This window comes from Arachis ipaensis, chromosome B5 (genome assembly GCF_059453495.1).
Source record: "Arachis ipaensis isolate K30076 ecotype BB chromosome B5, ASM5945349v1, whole genome shotgun sequence".
Lineage (NCBI taxonomy): Eukaryota > Viridiplantae > Streptophyta > Magnoliopsida > Fabales > Fabaceae > Arachis > Arachis ipaensis.
The window spans coordinates 120,438,846-120,458,940 of NC_142440.1; the positions used below are offsets into that span (position 1 = coordinate 120,438,846).

Here is a 20,095-nt window from a genome sequence, read left to right on the forward strand (position 1 = left end):
TAGGCAAAGGTGCCAAAAGGGCAAGTGAATGTGGTCTTTTCCTGATCTTCAGGAGCAATGTGAATCTGGAAGTAACTAGTGAATCCATCAAGAAAGCAATAATGGGATTTACCCGCCAAACGGTCCAACATCTGATCGATAAAAGGCAAAGGGTAGTGATCCTTTCTTATAGCGGCATTCAATCTCCTGTAGTCGATGCACACTCGCCATGCATTTTGTATTCTCTTGGTGACCACTTCTCCATCCTCCTTTTTAACCGCAGTGATGCTCGATTTCTTGGGAACAACCTGGACCGGGCTCACCCATTCACTGTCAGAAATTGGGTATATGATACCCGCATCAAGTAGCCTAGTGACCTCCTTCTTTACCACATCAAGGATGGTCGGGTTGAGTCTCCTTTGCGGTTGCCTAACCAGCCTAGCTCCCTCTTGGAGAAATATACGATGCATGCACTTGCGAGGATCAATCCCCACAATATCAGCTAGGCTCCAACCAATTGCCTTCTTGTACCTTCTTAGAACATCTAGGAGCTTTTCTTCTTCTTCACTCGAAAGCTCACTAGCAATAATGACCAGAAACTTTTGGTTGTCCTCTAAGAAAGCATACTTCAAATGAGATGGAAGAGGCTTCAGTTCACTTTTTGCCTCAAGCTGAGGTTCCTTTTCATCAAGCTCACGGAGTTCATTCTCAACGACTTTCTTTTGTTCATCCTCTTGGTCATCCGTCTCTTCAACAATATGGTAGCACAACTTGTTGTGGTCTTCTTCTCGTACTTCTGCTACCACTTCATCAATTACATCACATCGGAGAACGGAATGCTCTTCGGGAGGATGCTTCATGGCTTCTTCCAAATTGAATTTGATAGTCTTATCTACAACCTCAAAGGAATATGTGCCAGTGAAGGCATCTAACTTGAATTTAGAAGTCTTAAGAAAGGGTCTACCAAGTAGAACGGAGGATGAGCTTCTATTTTCTGTTGGAGGCATTTCAAAGATGTAAAAGTCAACCGGAAAGACTAAGTCCTTGCTTGCCACAAGTACATCTTCTGCTATTCCCATCACAGTGATCACACTCTTATCGGCTAAGGCAAACTTCGCCGCCGACTTCTTTAATGGAGCTAAATTCAACCGCACAAAGATAGAAAGTGGCATGATGCTTACGCAAGCTCCTAGATCACACATACAGTCATGAAAAGTACGTCCACCAATACAACAAGACACCAAACAAGGTCCAGGGTCACCGCATTTCTTTGGAATAGGTTCCATCAAGAAAAAAATTGAACTATCCATGGATAATGTCTCCAACTCTCCTATCCTATCCTTGTGTGTGCACAAGTCTTTCAGAAATTTTGCATACTTCGGAATTTGTTGGATAGCATCAAGAAGTGGTATGGTTACCTCAACTTTCTTGAACACTTGAAGCATGTTTAAATCGAATTCCGGAGTTTTCTTTGCTTTCTTCACCAAGGAAGGGAATGGGATAGAAATGGACTCATCCACTATAGTTTTCCTCTTGGGTTCCTTAAGGCTTACACCTTCTTCATCTTGCCTTTTGTCTACCTCCTTCTCTTTATATGGAGCTTCAACAACCACTTCTTCCTTATGAATGTCTTCCATGACCCTAGGAGGTATCTCCTCCAATGTAGTCCCCGACCGTAGAGTGATGGCGTTGAGACCGCCCTTGGGGTTTGGTTGGGGTTGGGAAGGAAGGCTAGAAGAGCTTGAGGGTTGGTTGGTGTTGTTGGAGGACATGGCCATCTTTGAGATCATATCAGTGATATTGGCCAATTGAGCATTCATGGCCTCGAATTGATCCTTATAACTCTCATTCCGTTTATCCACAGTGGCTCTAAGCTCATCAACTTGATTGGTGGAAGATGAAGAGGATTGGTTGGATTGTTGTATATGGTGTTGGTGCACGAAATTGTGATCCCTGGTAATGGCTCTAAAAACTTGGTGCTCTAATCTTAATTCATAATTTGTCACAACTTCGATACAACTAACCAGCAAGTGCACTGGGTCGTCCAAGTAATAAAACCTTACGTGAGTAAGGGTCGATCCCACGGAGATTGTTGGTATGAAGCAAGCTATGGTCATCTTGTAAATCTCAGTCAGGCGGATATCAAATGGTTATGGAGTTTTCGAATAATAATAATAAATAAACAGAAAATAAAGATAGAAATACTTATGTAAATCATTGGTGAAAATTTCAGATAAGCGTATAGAGATGCTTTCGTTCCTCTGAACCTCTGCTTTCCTGCTGTCTTCATCCAATCCTTCCTACTCCTTTCCATGGAAAGCTTTATATAGGGCATCACCGTTGTCAAAGGCTACATCCCATCCTCTCTGTGAAAAAGGTCCAAATGCTCTGTCACGGCACGGCTAATCATCTGGAGGTTCTCGATCATACTGGAATAGGGTTCACCCTCCTTTTGCGTCTGTCACTACGCCCAGCACTCGCGAGTTTGAAGTTCGTCACAGCCATCCCTTCCCAGATCCTACTCGGAATACCACAGACAAGGTTTAGACTTTTCGGATCTCAGGAATGGCCATCCATGGGTTCTAACTTATACCACGAAGACTCTAATATCTCGGACTCGGTCCCCTGTATTAGATAGCCAAGAGATATTCATTCTAGCTTGTTTGCATGTAGAACGGAAGTGTTTGTCAGGCACGCGTTCATAAGTGAGAATGATGATGAGCGTCACATAATCATCACATTCATCATGTTCTTGGGTGCGAATGGATATCTTAGAAGCGGAATAAGTTGAATTGAATAGAAAACAGTAGTACTTTGCATTAAATCATGAGGAACAGCAGAGCTCCATACCTTAATCTATCGAGTGCAGAAACTCTACCGTTGAAAATACATAAGTGATGAAGGTCCAGGCATGGCCAAATGGCCAGCCCTCAACGTGATCAATATGATCCAAGGTTGAACTAAAAAATCATCAGATGATAATATAATAGTAAAAAGTCCTATTTATACTAAACTAGCTACTAGGGTTTACAGAAGTAAGTAATTGATGCATAAATCCACTTCTGGGGCCCACTTGGTGTGTGCTTGGGCTGAGCTTGAAGTTTACACGTGCAGAGGCTTCTTTTGGAGTTGAACGCCAAGTTGTAATGTGTTTTTGGCGTTCAACTCTGGTTTGTAACGTGTTTCTGGCGTTTAACTCCAGACTGCAGCGTAGAACTGGCGTTCAACGCCCTTTTTCGTCATTGAAACTCGGGCAAAGTATGGACTATTATATATTTCTGGAAAGCCCTGGATGTCTACTTTCCAACTCAATTGGAAGCGCGCCATTTGGAGTTCTGTAGCTTCAGAAATTCCACTTTGAGAGCAGGCAGGTTAGAATCCAACAGCATCAGCAGTCCGTCTTCAACCTCTGAATCTGATTTTTGCTCAAGTCCCTCAATTTCAGCCAGAAAATACCTGAAATCATAGAAAAATACACAAACTCATAGTAAATTCTAGAAATGTGAATTTAACATAAAAACTAATAAAAACATGCCTAAAAGTAACTAGATCCTACTAAAAACATACTAAAAATAATGTCAAAAAGCGTATAAATTATCCGCTCATCACAACACCAAACTTAAATTGTTGCTTGTCCCCAAGCAACTGAAAATCAAATAGGATAAAAAGAAGAGAATATACTATAAATTCCAAACTATCAATGAAACATAGCTCCAATCAAATGAGCGGGACTTGTAGCTTTTTGCCTCTTGAATAGTTTTGGCATCTCACTTTATCCATTGAGGTTCAGAATGATTGGCATCTATAGGAACTCAGAGTTCAGATAGTGTTATTGATTCTCCTAGTTCAGTATGTTGATTCTTGAACACAGCTACTTTATGAGTCTTGGCCGTGGCCCTAAGCACTTTGTTTTCCAATATTACCACCGGATACATAAATGCCACAGACACATAACTGGGTGAACCTTTTCAGATTGTGACTCAGCTTTGCTAAAGTCCCCAATTAGAGGTGTCCAGGGTTCTTAAGCACACTCTTTTTTGCTTTGGACCTTGACTTTAACCGCTCAGTCTCAAGTTTTCACTTGACACCTTCACGCCACAAGCACATGGTTAGGGACAGCTTGGTTTAGCCGCTTAGGCCAGGATTTTATTCCTTTAGGCCCTCCTATCCACTGATGCTCAAAGCCTTGGATCCTTTTTATTTACCCTTGCCTTTTGGTTTTAAGGGTTATTGGCTTTTTGCTCTTGCCTTTTGGTTTTAAGAGCTTTTGGCTTTTTCTGCTTGCTTTTTCTTTTTCTATTTTTTTTGCAAGCTTTGTATTCACTGCTTTTTCTTGCTTCAAAAATCATTTTTATGATTTTTTAGATTATCAAATAACATGTCTTCTGTTCATCATTCTTTCAAGAGCCAACATATTTAACATTCTAAAACAAAAACTTCAAAAGACATATGCACTGTTCAAGCATTCATTCAGAAAATAAAAAGTATTGTCACCACATCAAAATAATTAAACTAGTTTCAAGGATGAATTCGAAACTATGTACTTCTTGTTCTTTTGTTTTTAAAACATTTTTCATTTAAGAGAGGTGATGGATTCATATTCACTACTTTAAGGCATAGACACTTAGACACTAATGATCATGTAATAAAGACACAAACATAGATAAACACTTAACATAAAGTAAACGAAAAACAGAAAATTTGAGAACAAGGAATGAGTCCACCTTAGTGATGGTGGCGTTTTCTTCTTGAGGAACCAATGATGTCCTTGAGCTCTTCTATGTCTCTTCCTTATCTTTGTTGCTCCTCCCTCATAGCTCTTTGATCTTCTCTAATTTCATGGAGGATGATTGAGTGCTCTTGATGTTCCACCCTTAGTTGCTCCCAATAATTGTGTGGAGGAGAATATATCCCCTGAGGTATCTCAGGGATCTCTTGATTTGCAGTCAAATGTTCTACCATTGAGCTATAGACCCTTGAGATGAATCTCTCCATCTCCTATGACTCGGAGGTGGAAGCTTTTGTCTTCCCTTTCCTCTTTCTAGAGGTTTCTCTGGCCTTAGGTGCCATCAATGGTTATGGAAAAACAAAAAAAGCTATGCTTTTACCACACCAAACTTAGAATGTTGCTCGCCCTCGAGCAAAAGAAGAAAGAATAGTAGAAGAAGAAGAAGATATGAAGGAGATGGAGGGATGTGTGTATTCGGCTATATGGGTGGGCTTGGGTGGGAAAGAGATTTTGAATTTTGAATGTAGGTGGGGTGTATGGATGTGAGTGGTGAATGGAAAACAGAAGGGATGACTATGAATGGAGAGAGAGGGGGTGATATAGGATTATGAGGAGGTAAGGTGAGTGGAGGTAGGTGGGGATTCTATGGGGTCCACAGATCCTACGATGATCCTGTGGGTCCACAGATCCTGAGGTGTCAAGGAATTGCATCCCTGCACCAATTAGGCATGTAAAATGCCTTTGCATGCAATTCTGGCGTTGAACGCCAGTTCTATGCTTGTTTCTGGCGTTCAGCTCCAGCTTTCCTCAGTGTGCATTCCTGGCATCTGAACGCCAGGATGCTGCTTGTTTTGGGCGTTCAACGCCAGATCCATGCTCTGTTCTAGCGTTGAACGCCAGCCAGATGCTCTTTACTGGCGTTTAAATGCCAGTAAGCCCTTCCTCCAGGGTGTGATTTTTCTTCTTCTGTTTTTGATTCTGTTTTTAATTTTTCTATTTATTTTGTGACTCCACATGATCATGAACCTAATAAAACATGAAAGAATAATAAAATAAAAATAAAATTAGATAAATAAAAATTGGGTTGCCTTCCAACAAGCGCTTCTTTAATGTCAATAGCTTGACAGTGGGCTCTCATGGATCCACACAAGTGATTAGGTCAATTTTATAGACTCGCAACACCAAACTTAGAGTTTGGATATGGGAGTTCAACACCAAACTTAGAGTTTGGCTGAGGCCTCCCAACACCAAACTTAGAGTTTGACTGTGGGGCTTTAGTTGACTCTATACTGAGAGAAGCTTACTGTGCCTCTTTTCCATGTTTATAGAAGGATGACCTTGAGTTTTAAACACAAGGGAGTCCTCATCCAATTGAAGGACTAATTCACCTCTGTTAACATCAATCACAGCTTTTGCTGTGGCTAGGAAGGGTCTTCCAAGGATGATGGATTCATCCTCATCCTTTCCAGTGTCTAGGATTATGAAATCAGCAGGGATGTAAAGGCCTGCAACCTTTACTAGCATGTCCTCTACTTGTCCATAAGCCTCTTTTCTTGAATTGTCTGCCATCTCTAATGAGATTCTAGCAGCTTGCACCTCAAAGATTCCCAGTTTCTCCATTACAGAGAGTGGCATGAGGTTTATTCCTGATCCAAGGTCACATAGAGCCTTCTCAAAGGTCATGGTGCCTATGGTACAAGGTATTAGGAACTTTCCAGGATCCTGCTTCTTCTGAGGCAATCTCAGTTGATCCAATGCATTTAGTTCATTGGTGAACAGGGGAGGTTCATCTCCCCAAGTTTCATTACCAAATAAATTGGCATTCAGCTTCATGATTGCACCAAGGAACTTGGCAACTTGCTCTTTAGTAACATCTTCATTCTCTTCAGAAGAAGAATACTCTTCAGAGCTCATGAATGGCATAAGGAGGTTCAATGGAATCTCTATGGTCTCTAGATGAGTCTCAGATTCCTTTGGTTCCTCAGAGGAAAACTCCATATTGATCACTGGACATCCCAGGAGGTCTTCCTCCTTGGGATTCACATCCTCCCCTTCCTCCTTGGATTCGGCCATGATGGTTATATCAATGGCCTTGCACTCTCCTTTTGGATTTTCTTCTGTATTGCTTGGGAGAGAATTAGGAGGGGTTTTAGTGATCTTCTTACTCAGCTGGCCCACTTGTGCCTCCAAATTTCTAATGGAGGACCTTGTTTCATTCATGAAACTCAGAGTGGCCTTAGATAGATCAGAGACTAAGTTTGCTAAATTAGAGGTATTTTGTTCAGAGTTCTCTGTCTGTTGCTGAGTGGATGATGGAAAAGGCTTGCTATTGCTAAACCTGTTTCTTCCACCATTATTAAATCCTTGTTGAGGATTTTGTTGATCCTTCCATGAGAGATTTGGGTGATTTCTCCATGAGGGATTATAGGTGTTTCCATAGGGTTCACCCATGTAATTCACCTCTGCAATTGCAGGGTTCTCAGGATCATAAGCTTCTTCTTCAGAAGATGCCTCTTGAGTACTGTTGGATGCGGCTTACATTCCATTCAGACTCTAAGAAATCATATTGACTTGCTGAGTTAATATTTTATTCTGAGCCAATATGGCATTCAGAGTATCAATTTCAAGAACTCCCTTCTTCTGAGGCGTCCCATTACTCACAGGATTCCTCTCAGAAGTGTACATGAACTGGTTATTTGCAACCATGTAAATGAGTTCTTGAGCTTCTGCAGGCATTTTCTTTAGGTGAATGGATCCACCTGCAGAAGTATCCAATGACATCTTAGCTAATTCAGACAGACCATCATAGAATATATCCAGGATGGTCCATTCTGAAAGCATGTCAGAAGGACACTTTTTGGTCAGTTCCTTGTATCTCTCCCAAGCTTCATAGAGGGATTCACCTTCTTTCTGTCTAAAGGTTTGAACATCCACTCTAAGCTTACTCAGCTTTTGAGGAGGAAAAAACTTGGCTAAGAAAGCCTTGACCAGCTTATCCCAAGAGTTCAGGCTATCCTTAGGTTGAGAGTCCAACCACACTCTAGCTCTGTCTCTTACAGCAAACAGGAAAAGCATAAACCTGTAGACCTCAGGATCAACCCCATTGGTCTTAACAGTATCATAGATCTACAAGAATTCAATTAAGAACTGAAAAGGATCTTCAGATGGAAGTCCATGAAACTTGTAGTTCTGCTGCATCAGAGAAACTAATTGAGGTTTCAGCTCAAAGTTGTTTGCTCCAATGGTAGGAATTGAGATGCTTCTTCCATGTAAATTGGAATTAGGTGCAGTAAAGTCACCAAGCATCCTCCTTGCATTATTATTATTTTCGGCTGCCATCTCCTTTTCCTGTTCGAAAATTCCTGTAAGGTTGTCTCTGGATTGTTGTATTTTAGCTTCTCTTAGTTTCTTTTTCAGAGTCCTTTCAGGTTCAGGATCTACTTCAACAAGAATGTTCTTGTCCTTGCTTCTGCTCATATGACAAAGAAGGGAATAACAAAGAAAATATGGAATCCTTTATGTCACAGTATAGAGATTTTTTTGTGTGAGTAGAAGAAGAAAAGAATGTAATGTAAGGAAAGAGAAGGGAGGAGAATCCAAACACAAGGGTGAGGAGAGCAGAGATATGAGATGAAGAGAAGTGTTAGTAAGTAATAAATAAATAGAAGGAGATGGGAGAGAGGGAATTTCGAAAAATAAATTTTGAAAAAGAGTCAATGATTTTCGAAAATTAAGATAAAATTAAAATTAAAATTTAAAACAATTAATTAATTAAAAAGAATTTTTGAAAAAAAGAGGGAGGTATTTTCGAAAATTAGAGAGGGATAGTTAGTTAGGTAGTTTTGAAAGAGATAAGAAACAAACAAAAAGTCAATTAGTTAGTTGAAACAAATTTTGAAAATTAATTTTTAAAAGATAAGAAGATAAGAAGTTAGAAAAGATATTTGAAAAAGATATGATATGAAGAGGTATGATTAAAAAGATATGATTTTGAAAAAGATAAGATAAAAAGATATTTTTGAAAAGATATGATTGAAATTAGTTTTGAAAAAGATTTGAATTTTAAAATCAAAATTAATGACTTGACTCACAAGTAATCACAAGATATGATTCTAGAACTTAAAGTTTGAATCTTTCTTAACAAGAAAGTAACAAACTTGAAATTTTTGAATCAAAACATTAATTGTTGATAATATTTTCGAAAATTATGAGATAAAATTAAGAAAAATGAAAAAGATATGATTTTTGAAAAAGATTTTGAAAAAGATATGATTTTTAAATTGAAAATTTGATTTGACTCATAAGAAACAACTTTAAAAGGTTTTGAAAAAGTCAACTCAAATTTTTGAATTTATGAGAAGAAAAAGGGAAAGATATTTTTTTGATTTTTGAATTTTTAATGAAGAAAGAGAAAAACATGAAAAAGACTCAATGCATGAGAATTTTAGATCAAAACAATGAATGCATGCAAGAACACTATGAATGTCAAGATGAACACCAAGAACACTATGAATGTCAAGATGAACATCAAGAACTTATTTTTGAAAAATTTTCAAGAAAAGAAAACATGCAAGACACCAAACTTAGAAATTTTTCATGCATAGACACTATGAATGCAAGAATGCATATGAAAAACAAGAAAAGACACAAAACACGAAAATATGAAGATCAAACAAGAAGACTGGCCAAGAACAACTTGAAGATCATGAAGAACACTATGAATGCATGAATTTTTGAAAAATGCATAAATTTTTTAGAAAAAAAAATGCAATTGACACCAAACTTAAAAATTGACTCAAGACTCAAACAAGAAACACAAAATATTTTTAATTTTTATGATTTTATAAATTTTTTTTTTGGATTTTTGTATATTTTTATTTTTTTTTTATTTTTTATTTTTTGAAAACATATAGAGAAAAGGAAGCAATGAATTCACAGTCCTCAATCAAGATTCCAGGAATCATACCAGGTTAGTCTAAAGCTTGATGGCCAACCAAACTTCAGCATACCATTTTTTAAACTTTAGAATTCATTCTTAAAAATTTTAAAATAATTTTTGAAAATAAAGGAAAAAAAAAATTTTTTGAAAGATTTTTGAAGAATTTTTTTGAAAATAAAACAAAAAGAAAATTACCTAATCTGAGCAACGAGATGAACCGTCAATTGTCCAAACTCGAACAATCCCCAGCAACGGCGCCAAAACTTGGTGCACGAAATTGTGATCCCTGGTAATGGCTCCAAAAACCTGGTGCTCTAATCTTAATTCATAATTTGTCACAACTTCGATACAACTAACCAGCAAGTGCACTGGGTCGTCCAAGTTATAAAACCTTACGTGAGTAAGGGTCGATCCCACGGAGATTGTTAGTATGAAGCAAGCTATGGTCATCTTGTAAATCTCAGTCAGGCAGATATCAAATGGTTATGGTGTTTTTGAATAATAATAATAATAAATAAACAGAAAATAAAGATAGAAATACTTATGTAAATCATTGGTGAGAATTTCAGATAAGCGTATAGAGATGCTTTCGTTCCTCTGAACCTCTGCTTTCCTGTTGTCTTCATCCAATCCTTCCTATTCCTTTTCATGGCAAGCTTTATATAGGGCATCACCGTTGTCAATGGCTATATCCCATCCTCTCTGTGAAAAAGGTCCAAATGCTCTGTCACGGCACGGCTAATCATCTGGAGGTTCTCGATCATACTGGAATAGGGTTCACCCTCCTTTTGCGTCTGTCACTACATCCAGCACTCGCGAGTTTGAAGTTCGTCACAGCCATCCCTTCCCAGATCCTACTCGAAATACCACAGACAAGTTTAGACTTTTTGGATCTCAGGAATGGCCATCCATGGGTTCTAACTTATACCACGAAGACTCTAATATCTCGGACTCGGTCCCCTGTATTAGATATCCAAGAGATATTCATTCTAGCTTGTTTGCATGTAGAACGGAAGTGTTTGTCAGGCACGCGTTCATAAGTGAGAATGATGATGAGCGTCACATAATCATCACATTCATCATGTTCTTGGGTGCGAATGGATATCTTAGAAGCGGAATAAGTTGAATTGAATAGAAAACAGTAGTACTTTGCATTAAATCATGAGGAACAGCAAAGCTCCACACCTTAATCTATCGAGTGCAGAAACTCTACCGTTGAAAATACATAAGTGATGAAGGTCCAGGCATGGCCGAATGGCCAGCCCCCAACGTGATCAATATGATCCAAGGTTGAACTAAAAAATCATCAGATGATAATATAATAGTAAAAAGTCCTATTTATACTAAACTAGCTACTAGGGTTTACAAAAGTAAGTAATTGATGCATAAATCCACTTCCGGGGCCCACTTGGTGTGTGCTTGGGCTGAGCTTGAAGTTTACACATGTAGAGGCTTCTTTTGGAGTTGAACGCCAAGTTGTAACGTATTTTTGGCGTTCAACTCTGGTTTGTAACATGTTTCTGGCGTTTAACTCCAGACTGCAGCGTAGAACTGGCGTTCAACGCCCTTTTGCATCGTCTAAACTCGGGCAAAGTATAGACTATTATATATTGCTGGAAAGTCCTAGATGTCTACTTTCCAACGCAATTGGAAGCGCACCATTTGGAGTTCTGTAGCTCCAGAAAATATACTTTGAGTGCAAGGAGGTCAGAATCCAACAGCATCAGCAGTCCTTCTTCAACCTCTGAATCTGATTTTTGCTCAAGTCCCTCAATTTCAGCCAGAAAATACCTGAAATCACAGAAAAATACACAAACTCATAGTAAAGTCCAGAAATGTGAATTTAACATAAAAACTAATAAAAACATCCCTAAAAGTAACTAGATCCTACTAAAAACATACTAAAAACAATGCCAAAAAGTGTATAAATTATCCGCTCATCAGGTGTGGTGCTTGGTATTTGGTGTAGTTGTTTTGGTTTTGGTTGTGGTGATTTTGATTGGCTTGGTGGTTGTTGTAATGAGAAGAGTAGTTGTTCCACCTTTGGTTTTGATTGCCCTTGTACATTGTCTCTCCACTCTTGATTTTGATTACTACCATGAAAGTAGTTGTTTTGGCCTTGAGAAGGATAGGGCGGAAGGTTATTGTAATTCACATTGGCCACAATAAAGGCATTGATCAGTGTAATGCGTGGTGCTAAAGCACAAACCACAAATTCTAGGAGGGCCTTCAAGTTGAGCAACTTGAGGTGGGGCTTGGATGGCTTGGATGGAGTAGTATTCCTTTTGATCTTTTTGTATTTGAGTGAGTATAGTAGTCATGTCCCCAAGCGCCTTGGTTAAGCTTGCTTCAGTAGGGGATGGTTCTACCACACCCTTGAGAGGATTACTTCTTACCCTTACATGTTGTGTAGCCTCGGCAACATCATCTATCAATTTCCAAGCTTCTCCCTCCGTCTTGTTCTTTGAAAGGGAACCGCTACTAGAAGCGGTGAGAAATCTTCTATCTTTCGCACAAAGACCTCCAGTGAAGTAACTAATAAGCAAGTGAGTGTTCAATCCATGGTGTGGACAAGATTCTAATAGCCTCTTGAACCGAGTCCAATACTCATACAAACTCTCTTGGTCCTTTTGCATTATACCCGAAATCTCCTTCCGAATGTAGTCGGTCTTCTCCGGTGGAAAGAATTTATCTAGAAACTCTCTTCTCAAGAAATCCCAATTGGTCACAATCTCATCCGATTGTGAATAAAACCACATCTTTGCTTGCCCTTCAAGAGAGAAAGGGAAGGCAAAAACCATAATAGCCAACTCATCGGCTCCATGCCTTCGAGCCGTAGAACAAGCAACTTGAAAATCTCTTAGATGTCGGATGGGGTCTTGGCCCGGCAACCCATGATACTTAGGAAGTAGATCTATCAAGCTACTCTTCAACTCAAAGTTTAGATCAAGGTTAGGATACCTTGCTTGCAAAGGTTGAAGTATGATATCCGGAGCTCCTTGCTCATGCAAAGTGATCCGTCGTGGCTCCGCCATGTATGGCTCACCTGTAGGATGCAAAGATGTATTAGTAGTGCCAACAGAAGAATAGGAAGTAGCGGACTCCAAGTCACTCTCAGTACCGTCTAGTGATTTGGTATGTTCCTCAAGAGATGCCGAAGTACTAGCCGTATAATCCAACCGCCGTCTAGCTTGCCGAGTGTGTAACAAGGTTTTTTCAATCTCAGGATCAAACTCGGCTAAGCTAGAATTCGGTTGAGACCGAGTCATCAAACTTGGGAGTCATAGCACACATACAAAAGAATTCTAAACTATAGCTAAGTATTGAAAGAAAGTAAACTATCTACAATATTCACATATTCACATAACCAATATCAAGGCATATGTTGCAACCATTCCCCGGCAACGGCGCCAAAAATTTGATGGCCCTCGTGGACTATGTTGGTATAGAATTTCTCAATAAAATCCCGTTGCAAGTATAGCTCTTCCCAACAACAATCCTCGAGTATCAAATTTAGAAGGAATTTGGTTGTCACAAGTTCAACCCCAATAAAAGTAACCGAAGTATTCAAACCTCGGGTTGTCTCACAAGGAATAGGCAAACATGTACTTCAACTTTGGTTAGAAATCCGGGGTTGCAAGTCTTGAGCAAGAAATTAAACTAGGAATCTCAACAAGCAAGTAATCTTGGAATGCAAGAAACTAATGCAAACAATTAGAGAAAAATGTAAATAATTCCAAACTTATAAAATAACATCCAAAGTAATTCTATTCTAAACTAAACAAGTAACTACAACTAAGATAAAGCAATCAAGATTTTTGGGTTTTCAAATATGAATAATAAAAGCAACTCTTGGCTTGGAATGGGAATTGAGATCACTATCCTTGTCTAATAACCATATCTTGACAATTATGAGGAACCAAACTCATTAAGTCTACTTCCATACTTTAAGTATGTTAAATGGTTTGGTCAACATCAACCCATAAGGTCCAACCTAACTACCAATTAACTTGGTAGTAGGCTAGTGTTAATGGCTATCAAATTGACCACTAAGGGTTCCCAAATCATCAAATCCATTAGACCCAATGACTCAAGCTTACCCAATTCCCTTAGCCTAGGCCAAGAGTAAACAGAACTATTCCATAATCAAAGGAAACATTTCATCAAACACATGGTAAGCATTAATAAAAGATCTAATTAAATTACAATTAAATTGGAACTAACAAGTACCCACTAACAATTATTAACATACAATCACTCAAACAACACAATTAATCATGGAAATCATCAATGCAACAATAACAAATCAAGATCTACAAAATTCATGAAATGGGTATAAAATGACAAACAACAAAGGAACATAAAACTAGCACAAGATCTAAACAAAATTATAATAGAGAATTCAAATTAAACAATTAAAACTAGTAATTAACAAGATCCAATTCAGAATTCAACAAGGGAAGATCAAATTAAAGCTAGATCTAGAGAGGAACAAAGGTTTCTCTCCCTATAAGAACAAAGAACCTAAAAACTAACTAAAATTGTGTCTAAGTGTAAAATGATTGATCCCCCTTTTCCCCATAGCATCCTTGGGTCTTTTCCATGCAGAAACAGCTTGAATTTAGACCTGATGAGCCTCAGAAATCGCCAGACACGATTTCCTTTAATGAGGTCATGTGCAGCTTTCCACGCGTGCGCGCCATGCATGCGTGTGCGCCGATTGCTTTTTTGATCCACGCGTGCGCGCCATGTGCGCATGCGCGTCGGTGGGAATTCTCTGATCCGCACGGATGCGTTCATCCTTGCATGCTGCTTCCAAATATCCTCATCCACACGTGCGCGCGAGGTGCTCGTGCGCGTCGGTGCTGAAGTTCCCAAATCCAAATCTTCATGTTCCTTCCTTTTGTGCATGCTTTCTTTCTCTCTTCTAGGCCATTCTTGTCCTATAAATCCTAAAATCACTAAACAAATACATCACGGCATCGAATGGCAATAAAAGAGGATCAAAATATAGCAATTCTAAGGCAAAATAAGCATGTTTTTCATCATGAAGCAATATTAGGAAGAAAACACAAAACCATGCATTTCTTGTGGATAAGTGTGATAAATATTGACAAAACCCCCAAATTCTACACAATATAAACCACAAAATTGTGGTTTATCAATTACAGAGTCCAAATGGCATTCTCCTGTAAGCAAATACTCCAAAAGGACATGTGAATGTCGTCTTCTCTTGATCTTGAGGGTCCACTGCAATTTGGTTATATCCAAAATATCCATCTAGAAAACAATAAAAAGCAGGACCAGCTAACCTCTCAAGCATCTGATCAATGAAAGGAAGAGGGAAGTGATCCTTCCTTGTAGTGGTGTTGAGCCTCCTATTGTCTATGCACATTCTCCATCCTGTGACAGTCCTTGTAGGAATTAGCTCATTCTTTTCATTCTTGATCACTGCCATCCCTCCTTTCTTGGGAACTACCTGCACAGGACTCGCCCAAGGGCTGTCAGAAATAGGGTATATAATGTCGGCTTACAATAGTTTTATTACCTCTTTTTGGACCACTTCTTTCATAGTTGGATTTAGTCTCCTTTGTGGTTGCACAACCGATTTAGCATCATCCTCAAGAAGGATCTTGTGCATATATTTGGTTGGACTAATCCCCTTTAAATCACCAATGGTCCACCCAAGAGCTGTTTTATGGCTCTTGAGCACTGTAATCAGCGCCTCTTCCTCACCAGGTTTCAAGGAAGAGCTAATAATCACTGGATATGAATTATTTTCACCTAGGAACACATTTCAAAGAAGAAGGCAAAGGCTTGAGCTCAAGCTTAGGAACTTCTCCTTCCACCTTAGGCGTGCTCACCATGTCCTTCTGAGGTGATGAATCATCAATCTCAAGCAATTCATACTCAGAGAGAGGATCCAGAATATCATCAAGTACCTCAGCCTCTAGTACCTCTTTTGAACAAGTGGTTCAACAACATCAACTCTCATACACCCCTCAGAATCATTAGGGTCTTTAATAGCTTCAAACACATTAAGGACCACCTGTTCTTCATTGACCCTCAGGGTTAGTTCACCCTTTTTCACGTCAATCAGAGATCTACCTGTAGCTAAAAGGGTCTTCCAAGAATAATAAAGGACTTTTTATCCTCTTGCATATTGATAAACCACTATTTTGTGGTTTATCTTGTGCTAAATGGAGTGGTTTTTATTAAGTCTTTGCACACTTATTCATATAAATTGCATGATTTTACAAATCCTTCCTAATTCTGTTTTATGATTGAAAACTTGCTTTCCAAGCCTTTAAATTGTGTATTTTTAACTCCTCTATCTACCATTCGATGCCATGATCTGTGTGTTAAATGTTTTCAGGCTTTATAAAGCAGGAATGGCTCAGAGGATGGAAAGGAAGCTTGCAAAAATGGAAGGAACACAAAAAACTAAGGAGACAACCAGCGAGGAACGACGTGCACGCATGGCTCCCGCGTGCGCGTGATTTGAAAATTTGCACAGCCACGCATGCGCGCACCTGACACGTACGCGTGAGAAGCGAGTTTGCACAGAGACACGTGCACGTACCTTACGCGTACGCGTGACACGCGAAGAAGACAATCGACGCGTACGCGTGACTGACGCGTACGCGTGACATGCGCCACGTGCAGAAAATGCAGAAGACGCTGGGGGCGATTTTGGGCTAAGTTTGGACCCAGTTTTCGGCCTAAAAATACAGACTAGAGCCAGGGGACAAGCAGAGACTTAACACACATTCTCATTCGCATAGTTTTTAATTTTAGATTAGAATCTTAGAGAGGAATTACTACTTCCTCTAGGTTTCTTCATATTCATAGTTTTAGATTTTAGCTTTTGATTTGGATATTGAGAAGAGTCAATACCTCCGTTAAAGTTTCCATTATTCTAGTTTGTTTCCTTATTCCCTTACTCTTTTAATCGCCCATTAACCCTGTTCAGATACGTATGTTTATGATTTTAGGATTTAATAATGCATAGAACTATTTTTACCTTTAATTCATTTTCAGTTATTATTTTATTTAGTTTATCATGTCTTCTTTTTATTCCCTTTATATGTCTGTGAAGGTTGTATTCATGTCAATGGAGTAGACTCCCAACTTGACTTGGGAGTTGATTAAAAGGAGACCCTTGAGTTGGAATACTCAAGTGTCAATTGGAAATTGGAAGTTATTGGCTAGCTCTCTAGTCTCTAACTCTAATCCTTCCTTAGGAGAGGATCAAGACTTGGGATTCAGAGTTGGTTAGTTAGTTACTTGACTTTCCTTTATTCAGTAAAGGATAACTAAGTAGAAACAACAACTTATTACCATTACACTTGGAAAAATTCAACAAGGATAGAAATTCCAATTAATCTTCTCCCAGTCAAGGCATTTTATTTCGATTATATAAATTCTCTTGTTAATTTCCATTTCCTTAATTTATAATTATTTATTTTCCTGTTCTCCAACTCTTAAAATTTCTCAGAAAATTCCTGACTAATAAAATAGCACTCTTTTGTCAACTCGTTGGGAGACGACCTGGGATTTCTACTCCCAGTATTTTTATTCTTCATTTGTAACAACCCTTTTTAAATTGATAAGCGGAATTTTCGTCGGCTAAGAACTGTACTTGCAACGCTTTTTTCTCTATAAATTCTTAATCGGTGTATTTCCGCCCATTCACATATCCAATATGACAAAATCAGTAGGAAAAATAAATGGCCCCACTTTCACAAGTAAATCCTCAAGAACCCCCACAGGAAATTTAATAGAAAGATCAACAAGTTGAAGAGAAATACAAGTGGGTCTTACCTCCTCAATCTTGAGCTTTTTCATCTCTAAAAGTGACATGAGGTTGATGCTAGCTCCAAGATCACACAAAGCTCTCTGAATAGTGATATCTCCAATGGTACAAGGAATTACAAAGCTTCCTGAATGTTATGTTGAATAATAGCACTACATTCCTTAGTTAACACCACTGTCTCTTTTTCCTTTCAATTCCTCTTTTTAGTCAATAGTTCTTTCATGAATTTAGTATAGAGAGGCATTTGCTCAAGAGCCTCTATAAAAGGAATGTTGATTTGAAGCTTCTTGAAGACTTCTAAGAATCTAGAAAATTACTTGTCTTTGGAAGCCTTCTGAAGTCTCTGAGGTTATGGCATTGTAGGCTTGTACTCAGGAGCCTTTGGCAATGTAGGATGAGTGATAAGAGAGACTGGGAATGAGTTATCTGCACACCTAGGAGGGACGTGCTCCACCTCTTCTTTCTTCTCCTCTAGAGCTTCTTTTTCAACTAGCTCCTCATTGACCTTAGTCTCAAAACCAGCTACTTTACCACTTCTCAATTGAATGGCCTTGCAATCTTCTCTTGGGTTTACCACTGTATCACCAGGATATGAACTTGAAGGCCACTCAGGTACTTATTTGCTCAACTGGCTTACTTGCACCTCCAAGTTTCTGAGTGAAGCTCTAGTCTCTTGCATAAAACTAGCTAGTAGTGCTTACAAATCAGTGTTCTTCTGGGGTTAAAAATTTGCCTGCTGAGGTAGTTGTTGTTGATGAGGCTGAAACTGGTGATTATTATAATTACTCTGCTGGGAACTGCTCTGAGAATTATTGTTAAGATTCTATAATCTTTGAGGTTGCTCTCTCCACCCCAAATTTGGGTGATTTCTCCACTCCTGATTATAAGTCTTAGCATATGGATCATTATTGGGGTTTCTAGGAGCATTCCCCATGTAGTTGACCTATTCAGAAGGAGATTGATCATAATCATAATTCTCACCTTGCATAGAGTTGCCAGTCATGTCATAAGGAGCATCTTGAGGTGCATTCTGAGTATTAACAGATGAAACCTGCATCCCACTCAATTGTTGAGTAATCAAATTCATCTGCTGAGACAAAATTTTGTTCTGAGCAAGAAGAGCATTAAAAGCCTCTACTTTCAAAACACCTTTCTTCTGAGGGGTCCAGAGTTCACAGAATTCCTGTTAGATGAGTAGAGATATTGGTTGTTAGCAACCAACTCAATAAGCTCAGTAGTCTCCTTTGGTGTCTTCTTCATGTGCAATGAACTACTTGCAGAATTATCTAAACATATTTTGGACATTTCACATAAGCCCTCATAAAAAATATCCAGCTGAGTCCATTTAGAAAACATGTCCGGAGGGCATTGCCTGGTCAGTAGCTTGTATCTCTCCCAAGATTCATAGAAGGTCTCATCATCTTTCTGTCAAAAGGTCTGAACCTCTACCCATAGCTTAGTTAGCTTTTGTGGTGGGAAAAATTTAGTCAGAAATCCAGTGACCACTTTATCTCAAGTGTCCAAGCTCTCCTTGGGTTGAGAATCTAGCAACAGCTTTGCTCTATCCCTTAAAACAAATGGGAAGAGCATGAGTTTGTAAACCTCAGGATTCACTCCATTCGTCTTCACAGTATCACAAATCTGCAGAAAATTAGAAATAAATTAATTTGGGTCTTCTTGAGGAAGTCCATGATACTGACAATTTTGTTGCACAAGAGTGACTAGCTGAGGCTTCAGTTCAAAGTTGTTTGCAGCTATAGAAGGTACCACAATACTTTTTTCACAAAGATCTGCATTGGGGGCAATGTATGAGCCAAGCACTCTTCTAGGTTGTTCATTCTCATTCAGATTTGCCACATTGGCATTGACAGTACGATTATGATCTATGGTGGACTCTGCAGCTTCCCTTTCAAAGGTCTCTGTCAGATTTTCACTAGCCTTATAAAGTCTAGCTTGTTGCAAGCGCCGCCATAAAGTCCTTTCAGGTTCAGGATCAAAATCTGTAAGAGGTTCCTGATCTTTTGTTCCTGCTCATAAACAGACAGAAAATAAGGAAAGTAGGATTTTCTATGTTAGAGTGTAGAGAATTTCAAGTGAGGTAACCTGTGTAAAGAAATAAAGTAAAACACAAAACAATTAAAGCCAAAAACTTTCAAAAATGATGACTAAAATTAAGCAAGGAAATTTGAAATTTATAAAGAAAATTAAATAGGAAAATTAAAATAAAACTAAGTAGGTAGTACCAAACATAATTTCAGAAATTAAGAAAAAATAATAGCACTAAATTTTTGAAAATTATAAAGCAAAATTAAATAAAATTAAAACTAAAAAGCCTAATCTAAGCAATCAAACAACTAACAGTTGTCAATCACAGTCAATCCCTGACAACGGCGCTAAAAACTGGGTCCGTAATTTGAATACCACAAACTTACCGGCAAATGCACTGGGTCGTACCAAGTAGTACCTCAAGTGAATGAGGGTCGATCCCATGAGGATTGATGGACTAAGCAACAATGGTTCAGTGATTTACTTGGTTAGAAAAACAGAAAAGAGTGTTGAGAGTTCAATTGCATCAAACAATAATTCAGAGAATCAGAAAACATGCAACAAATTGAGGTGAAATATATATGGA

The 20,095-nt window shown here is 38.7% G+C and overlaps 2 non-coding genes across 2 annotated transcripts; both read left to right on the forward strand.

The window, feature by feature from the left end:
* The first annotated feature begins 7,543 nt into the window (after positions 1–7,543).
* On the forward strand, positions 7,544–7,651 carry LOC148565586 (small nucleolar RNA R71). The gene has a single exon (XR_015884535.1). It is a non-coding gene; the product is annotated as a small nucleolar RNA R71 (small nucleolar RNA).
* Positions 7,652–18,814: 11,163 nt separating this feature from the next.
* On the forward strand, positions 18,815–18,920 carry LOC148565587 (small nucleolar RNA R71). Its single transcript, XR_015884505.1, has one exon. It is a non-coding gene; the product is annotated as a small nucleolar RNA R71 (small nucleolar RNA).
* Positions 18,921–20,095: the final 1,175 nt, after the last annotated feature.